Consider the following 15,944-nt stretch of genomic DNA (forward strand, 5'->3'; position numbering starts at 1 on the left):
ATTCAGAAAGAAACATGGCTTAAAAGTATACCTGTACTCCACCAATGTTCATCACAGCACTGTTTACGATAGCCAAGACATGGAAGCATGCCCATCAACAGACGAATGAATAAAGAAAATGTGGCACATTTATACAATGAAATATTACTCAGACATTAAAAAGAATGGAATAATGCCATTTGCAGCAACATGGAAGGAACAGGAGATTGTCACACCAAATGAGGTCAGATAGAGAAAGACCACTATCATATGATGTCATGTATATGCAAAATCAAAAAAAAAAAAGATTATACAACTTAAATTATTTACAAAACAGAAACAGACTCACAGGCTTAGAGAAGGAACTTACAATTACTGGGGAGAAAGGTGAGGGAGGGAGGGATAGATTGGGTGTTTAGATTGACATAGACACACTTTTGTATTTTAAATTAAATGCCTTTCCATGGGAAAAAAAAAGACAATCTGATTGGTCCTATTTGATTCTAGCATCTTAGAGTCAGTCCTAATTGATTCTAGCATCTTAGAGTCAGTCGTAATTGATTCTAGCATCTTAGATTCATGGAAAATGTCTTGAGGGGAAAGAATACAGTGAACTTTAGGGCTATGAACTTTCAATGTTTTTAAGCATTACTCCAGAAACAATACCCTAAAACACCTTTCGGTTCTCAAGGAAAAGAAGAGAAAAAAGCCAGATTAAGCCCTATGATATTGTCTTGTGAATGTTCCAGCCTGTGTGACCATCATGGGCATGGCCAGCACTCTGAATACACATGCAGAGGAACCAGTGCTGAGGACTCATATCATATTGGAATTTTATCAGGTCATCGTCCTCTGCAAACGTTCTACCTGATCTGAGAGTGAATTCCAAACTGCTGCCAAGTCTGAAGTCTTGATGCTACATGGAGTCTTGTGTGTCCCTCTAGCTCTTCTTGTGCCTCTTGACTTATTCACTGTGATTCTCTCCACTTTGCTTTGTGTGTCTCAAACACATTAAGTTTCTCACCTGGAAGACTCTGCTTGGCTGCTCCTCCCATCACTTTTTCTTCACATGCGTGACTCTCTCTCATACTTCAACTCTCATTCAACAGTCACTTTGGATAGGTGTTTACTGGCAACCATATTGATAATAATTTCTTACTAAGTTTCTTTCTATTGCACCATTCATTTTAGTATAAATCCAACCTAAAATTGGAGCTTCCTTGGTGGCTCAGTGGTAAAGAATCTGCCTGCCAATGCAGGAGATGGATCCCTGGATGTAGAAGATCCCCTGGAGAAAGAAATGGCAACCCAGTCTAGATTCTTGCTGGGCAATTTCATGGATAGAGGATAGAGGCGCCTGGCGGGCTACAGTCCATGGGGTCAAAAAACAGTGGGACATGACTTAGCAACTAAACAATAACCTAAAATGGTCTTTGTTTATTTTCTGACTCATGGTGCAGTATAAACTCCGTAACTGCAAGAATTTTTTCAGTTTGTTCATTGCTTTTTCCTCATCACCGTAGAGGTCTTTTAGAGCAGGCAGAAAATAAATATACCAAATAAATATAAACTGTAATTAAAAGGTATATTCTTAAATGCAAAATTAAAGCAAACTCAGTGTGAAATAGCAGCATCAAAATGTTAACTGGATCAAAAATAGCAAGTTTCAAAATAGGCCGTTGTTCCCCAACTTTCTTGTGAGCTAATTCTGAGACATACAGAACAGGTATCAAGAGGGAGCCTTTGAAAAGTTCGAGGCTATAGAATGATCCTTCAGGGTCCACACTGACAAGAGTCAGCAGAGTAGAGGAAAGGGTATTATAAAAGTTTCACATGAGTAAACAAGAAATTCAGTACAATAGTGCAGTCTCTGTGGAAAACAGGGTGGTAGTTATTCAACAAGCTAGACACAGAATTATCATGACTCAGCAATTCCACCTCTATGTATATTAGGCGTATATTAAAAGAATTAAAAAGAGGGACTCAGACATTTCCACATTCATTGCAGTATTATTCCCTGTAACATTATTTTCAAGCCAAAAGTTAGGGTAGAAACAATCCAAATGTCCATCCACAGATGAACAGATAACAAAATTTTATATGTATACATTTATATATGCATAAAAGAATATGATATATATAGATATAAAGGATACGATACATGCTTCCACATGAATAAATCTTGAGAATGTTTTGATAAGTTAAATAAACCAGATATAAGCGAACACTTATTATATGATTCCATTTACATGAAACACCTAGAACAAGAAAATTAATAGAAACAAAATACAGATTGGAGGTTCCCAGGAGATGGAAAGTTTTTGAATAATGATTAGAGTCTCTATTTGTGGATGAAGAAGATGCTATATGTTCCAAGTCATAAACTAGGAGAAATATTTGTAAAATACATATGTGATTAAGGGATAGTATCTAAATGTACAAATTTTAAAACACCACAATAATAATAATAAATAATTCCATTTAAAAATGAACAAAAGATCTGAGATAGACATTGAAATGAAGAAGATATACAGATGGTAAATAAGCACAAGAAAAGATGAACAACATCATATATCATCAAACAACTGCAAGTTAAAACAACTATACACCTATCAGAACGGCTAAAATTCAAAACACTAACAACATCAAATGCTGGTAAGGATGAAGAGCAATAGGAATTCCCATTCATTGTGGGAATGCAGAATGGTAGTACAGCCATTCTGGAAGGCAGTTTACCACTTTCTTGCAAAACTAAACATACCCTTACCATAAGATCTAGCAAATGTATTCATTGATATTTATCCAAATGAGTTGAAAACTATGACCACAGCAAAACCTGGACACAGATGTTTACAGCAGCTCTATTTGTAATCGCCAATACCTGGAAGCAATCAAGAAGTCCTTCACTAGATGAATGAATAAATGAATTGTCATACATTCATACAATGGAATATTAGACAGTGCTTAAAAGAAAATGAGCTAAAAGACACAAAATACATGGAGGAAACTTACATGCCTATTACAAGTTAAAAGAGCCAATCTGGAGAGGTTACATACCACATACTATATGATTCAAACTATATGACATTCTAAAAAAGGCAAAGCTATGAAAACAGTGGCCTTCCCAAGTGGTGCAGTGGTAAAGAATCTGCCTGCCAGTGCTGGAGACAGAAGATGTGGGTTTGATCGGTGGGTCAGGAAGATCTCCGGACATAGGAAATGGCAACCCACTCCAGTATTCTTGCCTAGAAAATTCCATGAACAGACTTTGTGACCCCTTGGTGGGCTACAGTCCAGGGCCTCACAAACAGTCAGACATGACTGAGCACACACACATGGAAACAGTCGGGGGGAAAAAAAGTAGCTAGCAGAGGTCACTGGGAGAAGGAAGAATAAACAGATGGAGCACAGAGGATTTTTAGGGCAGTAAAACTACTCTGTAAGATACTATAATGGTGGATATGTATCATTATACACTTGTCAAAACTTGTAGACCAAGAGTGGAACTTAATGTAAACTATGGATAATAATGTGTCAGTGTTGGTTTACAGACTGTAACCACTCTGGTGTGGGATGGTGATGGTAAGAGAGGCCATGCATATGTGGGGAGAGGAAATATATGTACTTTTTATGCTTCCCATTCAGTTTTGTTATAAACTTAAAACCACTCTAAAAATAAAGTCCATTAAAATTAATAAATTCAATTCAAAAAACAAAGTTTGGGAAATAGCAGTGATGGTTTCATAACACTGTGAATGGAATAATGCACTGAAATGTACATGTGATGTTTAAAAAGGCAAATCAGTACCATTGGGTGGGTTTGCATTCAACATTCAGAGCTCTGGAATTCAGCATCTTGGATCCAGAATGTGTTTCTTTGGAAGGCCAGTAGAACAGGGCATTAATGAACATGAGAGGACCTAAGACTTAGGGAAGGCTAATGCTGCAATTCTGGTTGTGTCTATTTATATGACAAATTTATTCCCATATCCAGAGCAGGTCTGTAGAAATGCAAGCTACAAAAACATACCATAAGGCATAAATCATGGGAATTTATGGCATAAACCATTAGAAATTTCTTTATAATTCACTTCACTACTTTGACTCCCTTCGATTGCATGTGTGCGTGTGTGTGTACACACACACACACACACACTGACTCCCTTACATTTGTTAACGGCCATACCATGTTCCATCAAGTTTAAAATCTTGGATAAAACCTGGATTCCACCTTTTCTTACTTCTCAACTCTAATATCCAATCAATTACTGAATTTTACAGATCCTTCTTTGTCAATATCTTTCAAATTCACCTCTATTTTTATTTTAACATCTTCTTCCAAGTCTTCATTGCATCCTCTTTGTTTAGAGCAAAAATTTTCACCTGTGTTTCTACTCCAGTTTCCTCTGCTTTAATCTCTTCCACATACACTCCTGCTGAATGAGTTTTCCTAAAATGTATTTCCAATCATGTCACTTGACTTCAGGACAGACTTGAGTCACTCCTGATGGTCTACAGAACTCAGTATGAATACATACCTCACTCTGGAATTCAACAGGCATCAGTTCACAAGATGTGCATTAAGGATTAATACCTACTACATTAAACCTAGACACTTATTAAAGAGCAAAGACATCACTTTGCCCACAAAGGTCCATATACTCAAAGCTATGGTCTTTCCAGTAGTCATGTACGGATGTGAGAGTTAGACCACAAAGAAGGCAGAGAGCCAAAGAATTTATGCTTTTGAACTGTAGGGCTGGAGAAGATTCCTGAGAGTCCCTTGGACAGCAAGAAGATCAAACTAGTCAATTCTAAAGGAAATCAACCCTGAATATTCATTGGAAAGACTGATGCTGAAACTCCAATTCTTTGGCTACCTGATACAAAGAGCTGACTCATTGGAAAAGACCCTGATGCTGGGAAAGATTGAAGGCAGGAGGAGAAGAGGGCAAAAGAGGTTGAGATAGTTGGATGGCATCACCAACTCAATGGACGTGAACTTTGGCAAACTTCAAGAGATGGTGAGGGATAGGGAGGTCTGGTATGCTGCAGTCCATGGGGTCACAAAGAGTCAGACATGACTTGGTGACTGAATAACAACAAAAGGAAGGAGGTTAGAGCTGAGGAAGAAGTCAAAGGGTAGAGCAGAAAGCCAACTCAGCAGAGAGCTCTCAAGAGAATAATGTCCATCAGAGCATCCCTCATAACACTTAAATAATCTCACTTTCATATAAAGCCAAACACTTATCTAGGGCCTCAGTGTCATCCTGGACAAGGTGATTCTCTGAAGCTGAGTCAGGCTTTGAAGGTGCAGACTGGTGGAGGCTTTTTACCGAATTCCTTACAGCAGAGCATGCAGATGGACAGGGGATGGAGCATTACCTTATCTATCACCACATTTTCCCTATTCTTTATTACTTTGCCTTAATGTCTACACAGTTCAGTTCAGTTCAGTTGCTCAGTCGTGTCCGACTCTTTGCAACCCATGAACCGCAGCACGCCAGGCCTTCCTGTCCATCACCAATGCCTGGAGTTTATGCAAGTTCATGTTCATTGAGTCAATGATTCCATCCAACATCTCATCCTCTGTCATCCCCTTCTCCTCCTGCCCTCAATATTTCCCAGCATCAGGGTCTTTTCCAATGAGTCAGCTCTTCACATCAGGTGGCGAAAGTATTGGAGTTTCATTTTCAACATCAGTCCTTCCAATGAACACCCAGGACTGATCTCCTTTTGGATGGACTGGTTGGATGTCCTTGCAGTCCAAGGGACTCTCAAGAGTTCTCCAACATCACAGTTCAAAAGCATCAATTCTTCAGCATTCAGCTTTCTTTACAGTCCAATTCTCACATCCATACATGACTATTGGAAAAACCATAGCCTTGACTAGATGGACCTTTGTTGACAAAGTAATGTCTCTGGTTTTTAATATGCTGTCTAGGTTGGTCATAACTTTACTTCCAAGGAGTAAGCGTCTTTTCATTTCATGGCTGCAATCACCATCTGCAGTGATTCTGGAGCCCCAAAAAATAAAGTCAGCCACTGTTTCCACTGTTGCCCCATCTATTTGCCATGAGGTGATGGGACGGGATGCCACAATCTTAGTTTTCTAAATGTTGAGCTTTAAGGCAACTTTTTCACTCTCCTCTTTCACTTTCATCAAGAGGCTCTCAAGTTCTTCTTCACTTTCTGTCATAAGGGTAGTGTCATCTGCATATCTGAGATTATTGATATTTCTCCCAGCAATCTTGATTCCAGCTTGTGCTTCATCCAACCCAGCGTTTCTCATGATGTACTCTGTATATAAGTTAAATAAGCAGAGTGACAATATATACAGGCTTGACATATTCCTTTTCCTATTTGGAACCAATCTGTTGTTCCACGTCCAGTTCTAACTGTTGCTTCCTGACCTGCATACAGGTTTCTCAGGATGTAGATCAGGTGGTCTGGTATTCCCATCTCTTGAAGAATTTTCCACGGTTTATTGTGATCCACACAGTCAAAGGCTTTGGCATAGTCAACAAAGCAGAAATAGATGTTTTTCTGAAACTCTCTTGCTTTTTTAATGATCCAGCAGATGTTGGCAATTTGATCTCTGGTTCCTCTGCCTTTTCTAAAACCAGCTTGAACATCAGGAAGTTCACAGTTCACATATTGCTGAAGCCTGGCTTGGAGAATTTTGAGCATTACTTTATTAGCGTGTGACATGAGTGCAATTGTGTGGTAGTTTGAGCATTCTTTGGCATTGCCTTTCTTTGGGATTGGAATGAAAACTGACCTTTTCCAGTCCTGTGGCCACTGCTGAGTTTTCCAAATTTGCTGGCATATTGAGTGTAGCACTTTCATAGCATCATCTTCCAGGATTTGAAATAGCTTCACTGGAATTCCATCACCTCCACTGCTGCTGCTGCTGTTAAGTCACTTCAGTCATGTCCGGCTCTGTGTGACCCCATGGACTGCAGCCTACCAGGCTTCTCCATCCCTGGGATTCTCCAGGCAAGAACACTGGAGTGGATTGCCATTTCCTTCTCCACTAGATTTGTTCATAGTGATGCTTCCTAAGGCCCTCTTGACTTCACATTCCAGGATGTCTGGCTCTAGGTGAGTGATCACACCATCATGATTATCTGGGTTGTGAAGATCTTTTTTGTACAGTTCTTCTCTGTATTCTTGACACCTTTTCTTAATATCTTCTGCTTCTGTTAGGTCCATACCACTTTTGTCCTTTATTGAGCCCATCTTTGCATGAAATGTTCCCTACACAGAGGCTTGTGTAAATTTCTCTCTTAAAATCACTTCCTCACATCCAACACATGCACTTTACCTTTGTTTATACAATTGCCTCTGAACATTAGGCATCCCACTCGACCCCTTCCTTTCAAAGACCTACCATCAGTCAGTGTCCACCTCAAATACTGCCTCTTACAGAGATCTTCTCTTTTACTTATCAGTTGATAAATTGATCTCACTTTTCTCCTCAGATTTCTTTGCTCACACTGCCAGCAGGATAAGTTTTTAGCATTACTTTTGCTAGTATTCTCTTCCCTAATCTAGCATAAGCATTTTATACACACAGTATGTTAAATTCACCTTTGTAACTCTTAAAGAATCTCATATCGTACCTTACAATGATAGGACTTCAATAAATAATTTGTGAATTGAACACAGGCACCTCAAAGTATTGTTCACTCAAAGTACAGAGGTAGCATGACATAGGACACTGGGAAGGGAACTTAAAAATAAAACTGAAGGCTGATTCCTCCGTTTTCCATTAAAATGCCATTTAAACCATGCAAAGTGCCAGGTTCCAGGTTCAAGGTGGGGTTTCATGTCTAAATTCAATCTCTCATCCTGGTTCCACTCCGGGGTTCTACAACTAGATGAAAAGCAATTAGCTTTACCAATGACAAAAGTGAACATCAGAATGCTGCCTGAGCCCAAATGTGATTTAGTACTCTTTCCTGCTTCAAATAAAGAGGTGCCTGGTTAGTTTCAAGCTCAGATGCTCAAACTGAGAGCAAACCAAGCACCTGAGCTGGCCTAGCAGGAGAGTGCGGGAAGGACTGAGTAGAAAGATCAGGAATGTATATTTCAATAACACTGAAACATTTCTATGTTTCAAAATATGGGGAGGAGGAGGAGGGCAGAGCAGGAGAGTGCGCATGACTATTAAAGGAAACAGCGTTAATGTCTGGTTCATGAACTAACCCTTAAGGCAATTCCAAGTGGGAAATTTTTCAGAGATTACTGAGCATAGCACCATTACTGGAAGAAGTATATGATTTTAAAGACATTCATTTGGATGCATAACATATGATATGTTTAGATGAAAGCATCATTACTTTAGACAGTGTTCTTCAAAATATGGTCCCTGGACCGACAACATCAGCATCACTGAACATGTAAATCAAACATGTAAATCAAACCTACTAAACTACAGACTGAATATTTTAACAGGAATTCTAGGTGATTCTGATGCATGCTCAGGATGAAGACTACTGCTTTAGAGCCACATATTTTTCTGCTGGATATTCCTGGATTGTGCAATTATCTCATCTATATCTCATGTGTTTCAGTAAAGCTGGTTTAAAATTAGGAAGTATCATGAATCCTTGTGCTAATCTCTTTTTTAAACATGCAAAGCATTCTTTTTAATGGGAAAAAAACATTAATTGCCATCCAATAGAAACAGCTGTGTATTGCCCAGGGAAACTTCTGTTTACAAAAGTAAAATTCCTTAATAGAACAAGCACATTGTCTATGCAAGGACGAGCACAGGAACCATTTACTGGTGCACTGCTACATAAATTGTGTTTGTTTGTAATATTAATCAATTGGCAGCATTAAATAGTTCACTTTCTTGGGAACACTAGAGAAAACCACTTTATCAAAGAAAAAGTTAAGGACAGAAAGGTTGGAAAATTACATAAAGTACTCAACTGATGAAATTTCTAAATATTTTAACAAGGAAAGATGCATGAGTCAATATGATGCTAGACAATCACAGGCATATTTTATTGAGCTACTTAATATTCAGAGCTTCTACCTAAATCTGGAATAATATTAAATTTCATAAATTAAATGGATTTGGACTGGTAAAATACTCAAATATTTCTCTCTTTATATGGTGACCTAGTTCATCTTTATTTTTTTCTCTTTCATTTTTAAGACATAACCTATCCCTGGAGCTATCACATATACACATACCTAGGGAATATGTATTAATAGTTTAAAAATGATGTCTTTTAGACTTCCATTAGAGTTTGTTACAGTATTGCTTACAGAAATAAATCATATTATTGTTGCATTTGTATATTTATTCAAAACTAATTTTATAATGTATATCTGTGCTTAGTCGCTCAGTCGTGTCCAACTCTCTGTGACCCCATGAACTGTAGACCACCAGGTTCCTCTGTCCATAGGGATTCTCCCTACTGGAGTGGGTTGCCATTCCCTTCTCCAAATGTCTATCTACTCAATCCTATTATGATGAAACATGACAATTAGAGATAGACACATATTTGTAAGAGACAGTATATAAGGTAATGAGAAGAATCAGGGTTTAATATTGACTCTGACATTACTAGTCTTATGACCTTTGTTTACTTAACCATTCTGAGTCTAAGGTTCTTGTCTCTAAAATGAAAATTTTAAACATATAATATATACAGGACTATTATGAATACATCATTTGGTTAATTGCTCTTTATGGGACCAATCATAATGTCACTCCTCTTCCCATATAAAACACAGCCTCAACGAATGCTTGGTGTGGGCTTCTTTTGGATCTCAGTGAAAGGAATGGACTTTACATATGTATACCTCTGGGTCAAGGACAGAACCACCAGTGTAAGAACTGAGAGAAGCATGAGTATGTCAACTGCATGAAACCCTAGAAAGTATAGGGGAATTATATTTGCTGCCACAGGTCACAGCAGATACAATTTCATATATTTATCATGAAAACAAGTTTAACCAAATTTCTGAGATGGCTGGGAAGTGTCAACTGCCTTCTAGGTTACATACAAGGAATACATTTCAGGCTCTGTCCTCTTGAGTATTAATACCAAATACTAGTTCCCTTACCCAAGTTTGCAACTGAGGTTTAGAACAACTGATTCAGAGCTGCAGCACTCTCTCTAATGCAAGCTCCAAATATATACTGAAGCCTGGGCCAGGGCTCTTATCAGGAGCACGCCAAGTACTCCAGCTGTACCGGCTGGTGATGAGGGAAGGCTGGACATTCCCATGTCATGCAGACACTGTAAAATGTTGAACCTGATGACTCTAGTCAGTTCCAACACATCTCTCCTTTCAATAACCAAATGGTTCCTGGCCCACCCAGCACAAGTTCAGAAACCCACCCAGCACAGCCATATCTGGCACCTGTCATGTCAAAAGTAAATAAGCCCTGATGAATGAAGGACATAGGAACATCCACAAGCTCAGAAAAGCAAAAAAGGAAAAGCAAAGATATTTTAATCCTTTTTGAGTAGTCATCATTTTCAGTTTAGAGAATATTGCCAGCAGTCCAGTTTAAGTACATATTTTCCAAGAGAAAATTATTGATCTTTTTCAGGCTGGGAACATCTGATATCCATATAAGAGCACATTTGTCAGATTATGATTTCTGTACTTTTAAATATAAATAAAAATACATAAACATCTCTACATTTAACTGTATAGATGTGAAAGTGAAAGTCACTCAGTCATGTAGGACTCTTTGTAAGCCCATGGACTATACGATCCATGGAATTCTCCAGGCCAGAATACTGGAGTGGGTAGCCGTTCCCTTCTGCAGGGGATTTTCCCATCCCAGGGATCGAACCCAGATCTCCTGCATTGCAGGCAGATTCTTTACCAGCTGAGCCACCCATACTCATTATTCCATTTTACTCCAAGGCGCAGGTTTGAGACTGGAGCCAAGTACAACAGTAAATAAATTGAGCCAAAGTGGATGTGGCTGTAATGGAGAAATTGTTCAACAGATAAAAGCTGTTAAATTTTTGCTCATTTTTCTACTACCATGACTATTCAGACCTAAAGCAAATACACATTTAGATTCATCTTATACATTTTAACTCAATGATGGGCTTTAAACATTAAAAGAAAGGGATGATATGACTATGGGTAAATTGATAAAACCATTTCATATCTTTCACTGAGAAACATGTTGCTCATTAGCCGTTATAAGAATCAATAAACCATCATGAGTATAGGCCTACAAAGATTTAAAACACAAATGAAATACAGAGGAAAACATTGACAACTAGATGACAGGGGGTTAATTATATCATTATTTAAAGAGCTCTTTAATATGAAAAAGGCTGATGACTCAGTAGCAAAATGGGCAAAGAACAATGGAAAAAAACTCACAAAAATTGCAATAGTTTGTTAACAGACATAATCGTAGAAATGTAAATGAAAGCCATAATAAAGTTCCGTTTTTCTCTTATTGGCAAAGACCAAGAAGTGTCAACCAGCACATGAGAAAATAAACCTTCTACTACATGGCTCAGGAGGGAACGCAAACTGTCAGGAAATTAGTCAATGTCATCTAAATTAATATGCACACCAACTTTGACCCAGCAACTCCATTTCCATTAATATAAATCTGTTATATGTATATACACAAGCATGCACAAATACATTTAAAATAATATCCTTTCTATTAATAGTTACTTAAAATTAAAATGACCAACCAGAAATAACCTGAACATTCAACAGTAGACTGATTAGACCAATCGTGACCTACAGTGCAACTGAATACTATGTAGAGATCAAGAAAAATGGTATGCTGAAGTGGAATGCTCTTAAATAGATATCAAAGTGATGTGTGTAATATACTAGGGCATGCATGCTTAGTCATGTCTTGCTCTTTGCGACCCCATGAACCGTAGTTCTGCCAGGCTCCACCGTCCATGGAATTTTTCATGGGATTTTCCCAACAGGAATACTAATACTAAAATCTGTACTAAATTTTTATAACATTAGTTCAGAGCATCAATATGAAGACAAGTCCACATCATGTACCTCTGATATGGCACAGACAGATATGATATACTTGAAAAATATATAAGTGCAATCTAATCATTATAAACATCAGATAAATTGAAACTGAAATACATTCTCTAAGACAACTGATTTGTATTCATCAAAAGAAATAACAGAAGAACTAAAAAAACTGCCCCCAGATTGAAGAAGATTAAGGAGATATAGCAACTAAAAGCAATATGAGATCTTGAATTGTATCCTGATCCCTGAAAAAAAAGACATTGAGGGCAGCAAATAGCTAAAATTTAAACGTCATTTTATTAGTATTATTACTAACCAAATGTTAATTTTTAGTTATAATTACATTTTTCTGAAAGTTGTTAACATAAGATAAAATTAGTAAAAGATATGCACGAATGTTCTGAACTATATCTGAAACTTTTCAGTAAATCTAAAATCATTTCAAAATAAAAACTTTAAAAAATACTCACATGCATTATATCCAATTTTTTAAAGCATGACTATTTCTGGTGACACAATAAACCATTGACAGTGTGCCCTCTGAAAGTAAATATGAGATCTGAACGATCTGGGGAAAAACAAATACCTCCTTTTCCATTGCTTATCTTTTCTTCCTTTTTTTAAAACCTTGTCAATAAAGTGTTGACTATATCTTTTCAATAATATGTAATTAATCAAAACTAAGGAAACAATGGTTAAGTGTATCAATATTACTTTTTAAATTTTCTTAAATTATTAAAAATCAGTTTTAATAACATTTTAAGTTTGGTCATCAAAGATTATTGCAATATGCTTATAAAAAATATGCCTGCAATGCAGAACACCCGGGTTTGATCCCTGGGTCTGGAAGATCCCCTGGAGAATGAAATGGCAACCCACTTCAGTATTCTTGCCTGGAAAATCCCCATGGACAGAGGAGCCTGGTGGGTTACAGTCCATGGGGTCACAAAGAGTTGGACACAACTGAGCAACTAACACACTTTCACAAAAAATATCCCACAAAAACATATAAACTATTGTTTTTGGGTATATGTGGGTATGGATAGGGATGTGTGTGAAAAAAGAATCTTACTCTGATAAAAGAATCTTAAAATGCTCTTTTCCGGTTATTGCAGTGTGAGGAACCATGAGCAGCAAAGTCTCCCGCAACACCCTCTATGAGGCATGGCAGGAAGTCCTGCACAGGAATCAGCATAAATGGTGGAAGATTTTGGAGATAAAGGATCAGCCAGAAGAACTATGACCCTCAGAAGGACAAATGCTTCTCGGGCACCATCAGGCTTAAGTCCACTCCCCACCCCAAGTTCTCAGTATGTGTCTTGGGGTACCAGCAGCACTGTGATGAGGCCAAGGCTGTGGATATCCCCCACACGGACACTGAGGTGCTGAAGAAACTCAATAAGAACAAGAAACTGGTCAAGAAGTTTGCCAAGAAATATGCCTTTTTGGCTTCTGAGTCTCTGATCAAGCAGATCCCATGAATCCTAGGCCCAGGCCTGAATAAGACTGACAAGTTGCCTTCCTTGCTGACCCACAGTGAGAACATGGTGGCCAAAATTGATGAAGTCCATGATCAAGTTCCAGATGAAGAAGGTGCTGTGTCTGGCAATGGCTGTTGGCCATGTGACGATGACAGATGATGAGTTTGTGTACAACCTGCACTTAGCTGTAAATTTCCTGATGTCGTTGCTCACAAAAACTGTCAGAACATTAGGGCCTTGTACATTAAGAGCACCATGGGCAAGCCCCAGCATCTGTACTAAACACAGCTTAATAAACCATACTCAACTATACTCAAAAAAACAAAACAAACAAACAAAAAAATCCCTTAAAATGATATTGTTTAAAAGTTTTAAATGTGAAGAAAAACATGAACTTTTGATATTACAATATTTTAAATAAAACTAAAAAGCAATTCTGTAAGATACAAGTTGGCAATGTGGTGAGCTGTACCTATTCAAGCTGCAGCTACTGTTATTTTGAGCAACTTTTGATTCTAGTTCTCCAACTATGGGCATGAAATCAGGCCTTGAGAACTCACCTCCTAGTAAGGATTTGACCCTATGGTACTTAAGGTCTCCACTTTTGAATTGTCTTCCTAATGTAGAATTTAATACAATCCCCTGTTATAAGTGTTTCTTGAACAAATATATTAATATAATGATACTCTGCATTTTTAAATATTTTCCTACTTTTTATCATCCAGTCCAATTTCAATAGAGCCAATCTGTGCATTGAGATATATAAGTTTACACAGTAGAGAAAACCTTACAAAGACAATTTCTGTAATTGAAAAGTTTAGTAGTAGGCATAAAACAAAACAGAGAACTTCATTTCACTACACTCTTCCTGTACTCATTATAATGTTTGGGCTGACTGAGACAGCTGAATACAATGGGAAATGCTAAGTGTTTTTGTCTTTATTAGCATATATAATGCTTCAGTTTGCTGAAGATATAGTTAGTCTTCATTGCACAGTCTTTTCAAAAATATGTTATTATTATCTTTTCCAATACCATTGGAATGACAAAGATGTTTCATCTACTTATTTATAGATTGTCCCAGTATTGTTCTCCAGCAATTTCTTTTCTAAAGCGTAAGTTTTGAAGAGGTGCTTTGTTTTTTTACATAAGACAAAATCTGAGAGTGTTTTCATACTTGAATCATTTGTTGAATGGGGCTAAAATATTATTTAATAATAGAGAAACAAATGAAGACAAGGAGGAAAGAGCAAGACCAAGTATAGATGCTCTAGTCAATTTTCCACAGCAGTCACTTGGAGAACATGCTTTGTTATCCAAAGAAATAAAATCTTTCTAGCTCTCTCCATTGCATAAGGACATCTGAAGGCCTATTATAAGATTTTGCAATATGGGTGCTAGGAAACCAGAGTGAACAACATGGTTGGTTTAAATTAACAAATTTAAATTTCTTCCCAGTCACAAGTCATCTGCAAAAATCAATTTCACCTGAAGTTTTGCCCATGATTTCCTTTCTCTAGGCTTACCTTTTATTGTACTGTGTGTGGGCATGAAACATCTAATACTTTATTTTTGTGCATGCCATTTATAAACTGATCAGAAACGGATACTAAAGTGCTTCAAAGCAGAAAAGCTCATTTGACATTCAGAAAATGTGTTTTTGCTAACATGCCCCTTGAAAGTGAAAGTAGTAAATGTGTTAGTTTCTCAGTTGTGTCCAACTCTTTGTGACCCCTTGAACTGTAGCCTGCCAGGCTTCTCTGTCCATGGAATTCTCCAGACAAGAATACTGGAGTGGGAAGCCACTCCCTTCTCTAAGAGATCTTCCCTACCCAGGAATCGAACCCCAGTCTCCTTCATTGCAGTTGGATTCTTTACCATCTGAGCCACCAGAAAGTCCCAACATGCCCATTATGAATGTTAAAAAACAGAGTTTATATTCACTCCCAAGATCCCTGGGGCCAAGGAAGTATTTGTACTTGCAACATATTCTAATCTAGTGATGCTATAATTTATTAGAAAAATAAGATATAACTTCATATTAGCTTTTGGTGGTGAGTTTTCTTGGTACATGTGTTTCTCCTGTTGGCTTTAAATACTTTAATGAAGCATCATTTTTGGGTTTCTGTTACGTATCTGCTTGGGAATAAATTGTTATTTGGATGACTTCAGATTGTGTATTTCAGCCATAGACTGTCAATTATAGGTGAGAAGGAGGTATGGAACAATCCGCTTCTTCTCTTCTAGGGTCTTTTGTTTTCCCTTGAGCTTGAAGAGACCTTTTGTTTCTTGAGTCAAGAGCTCTGCCTAAAAATCCTTTCGATATGAATTCATTATATTCATGAATTCAAAACGCCATCTAGATGATGATGACACTAGTATTTATATGAGCGCTGACGAATTGATGCTTTTGAACTGTGGTGTTGGAGAAAACTCCTGAGAGCCCCTTGGACTGCAAGGAGATCT

At 37.6% G+C, this 15,944-nt stretch overlaps 1 pseudogene; it reads left to right on the top strand.

The window, feature by feature from the left end:
- The first annotated feature begins 13,123 nt into the window (after positions 1-13,123).
- LOC113894704 lies at positions 13,124-13,760 on the top strand (annotated as a pseudogene).
- Positions 13,761-15,944: the final 2,184 nt, after the last annotated feature.

The sequence above is a fragment of the Bos indicus x Bos taurus genome, chromosome 6 (assembly GCF_003369695.1).
Source record: "Bos indicus x Bos taurus breed Angus x Brahman F1 hybrid chromosome 6, Bos_hybrid_MaternalHap_v2.0, whole genome shotgun sequence".
Lineage (NCBI taxonomy): Eukaryota > Metazoa > Chordata > Mammalia > Artiodactyla > Bovidae > Bos > Bos indicus x Bos taurus.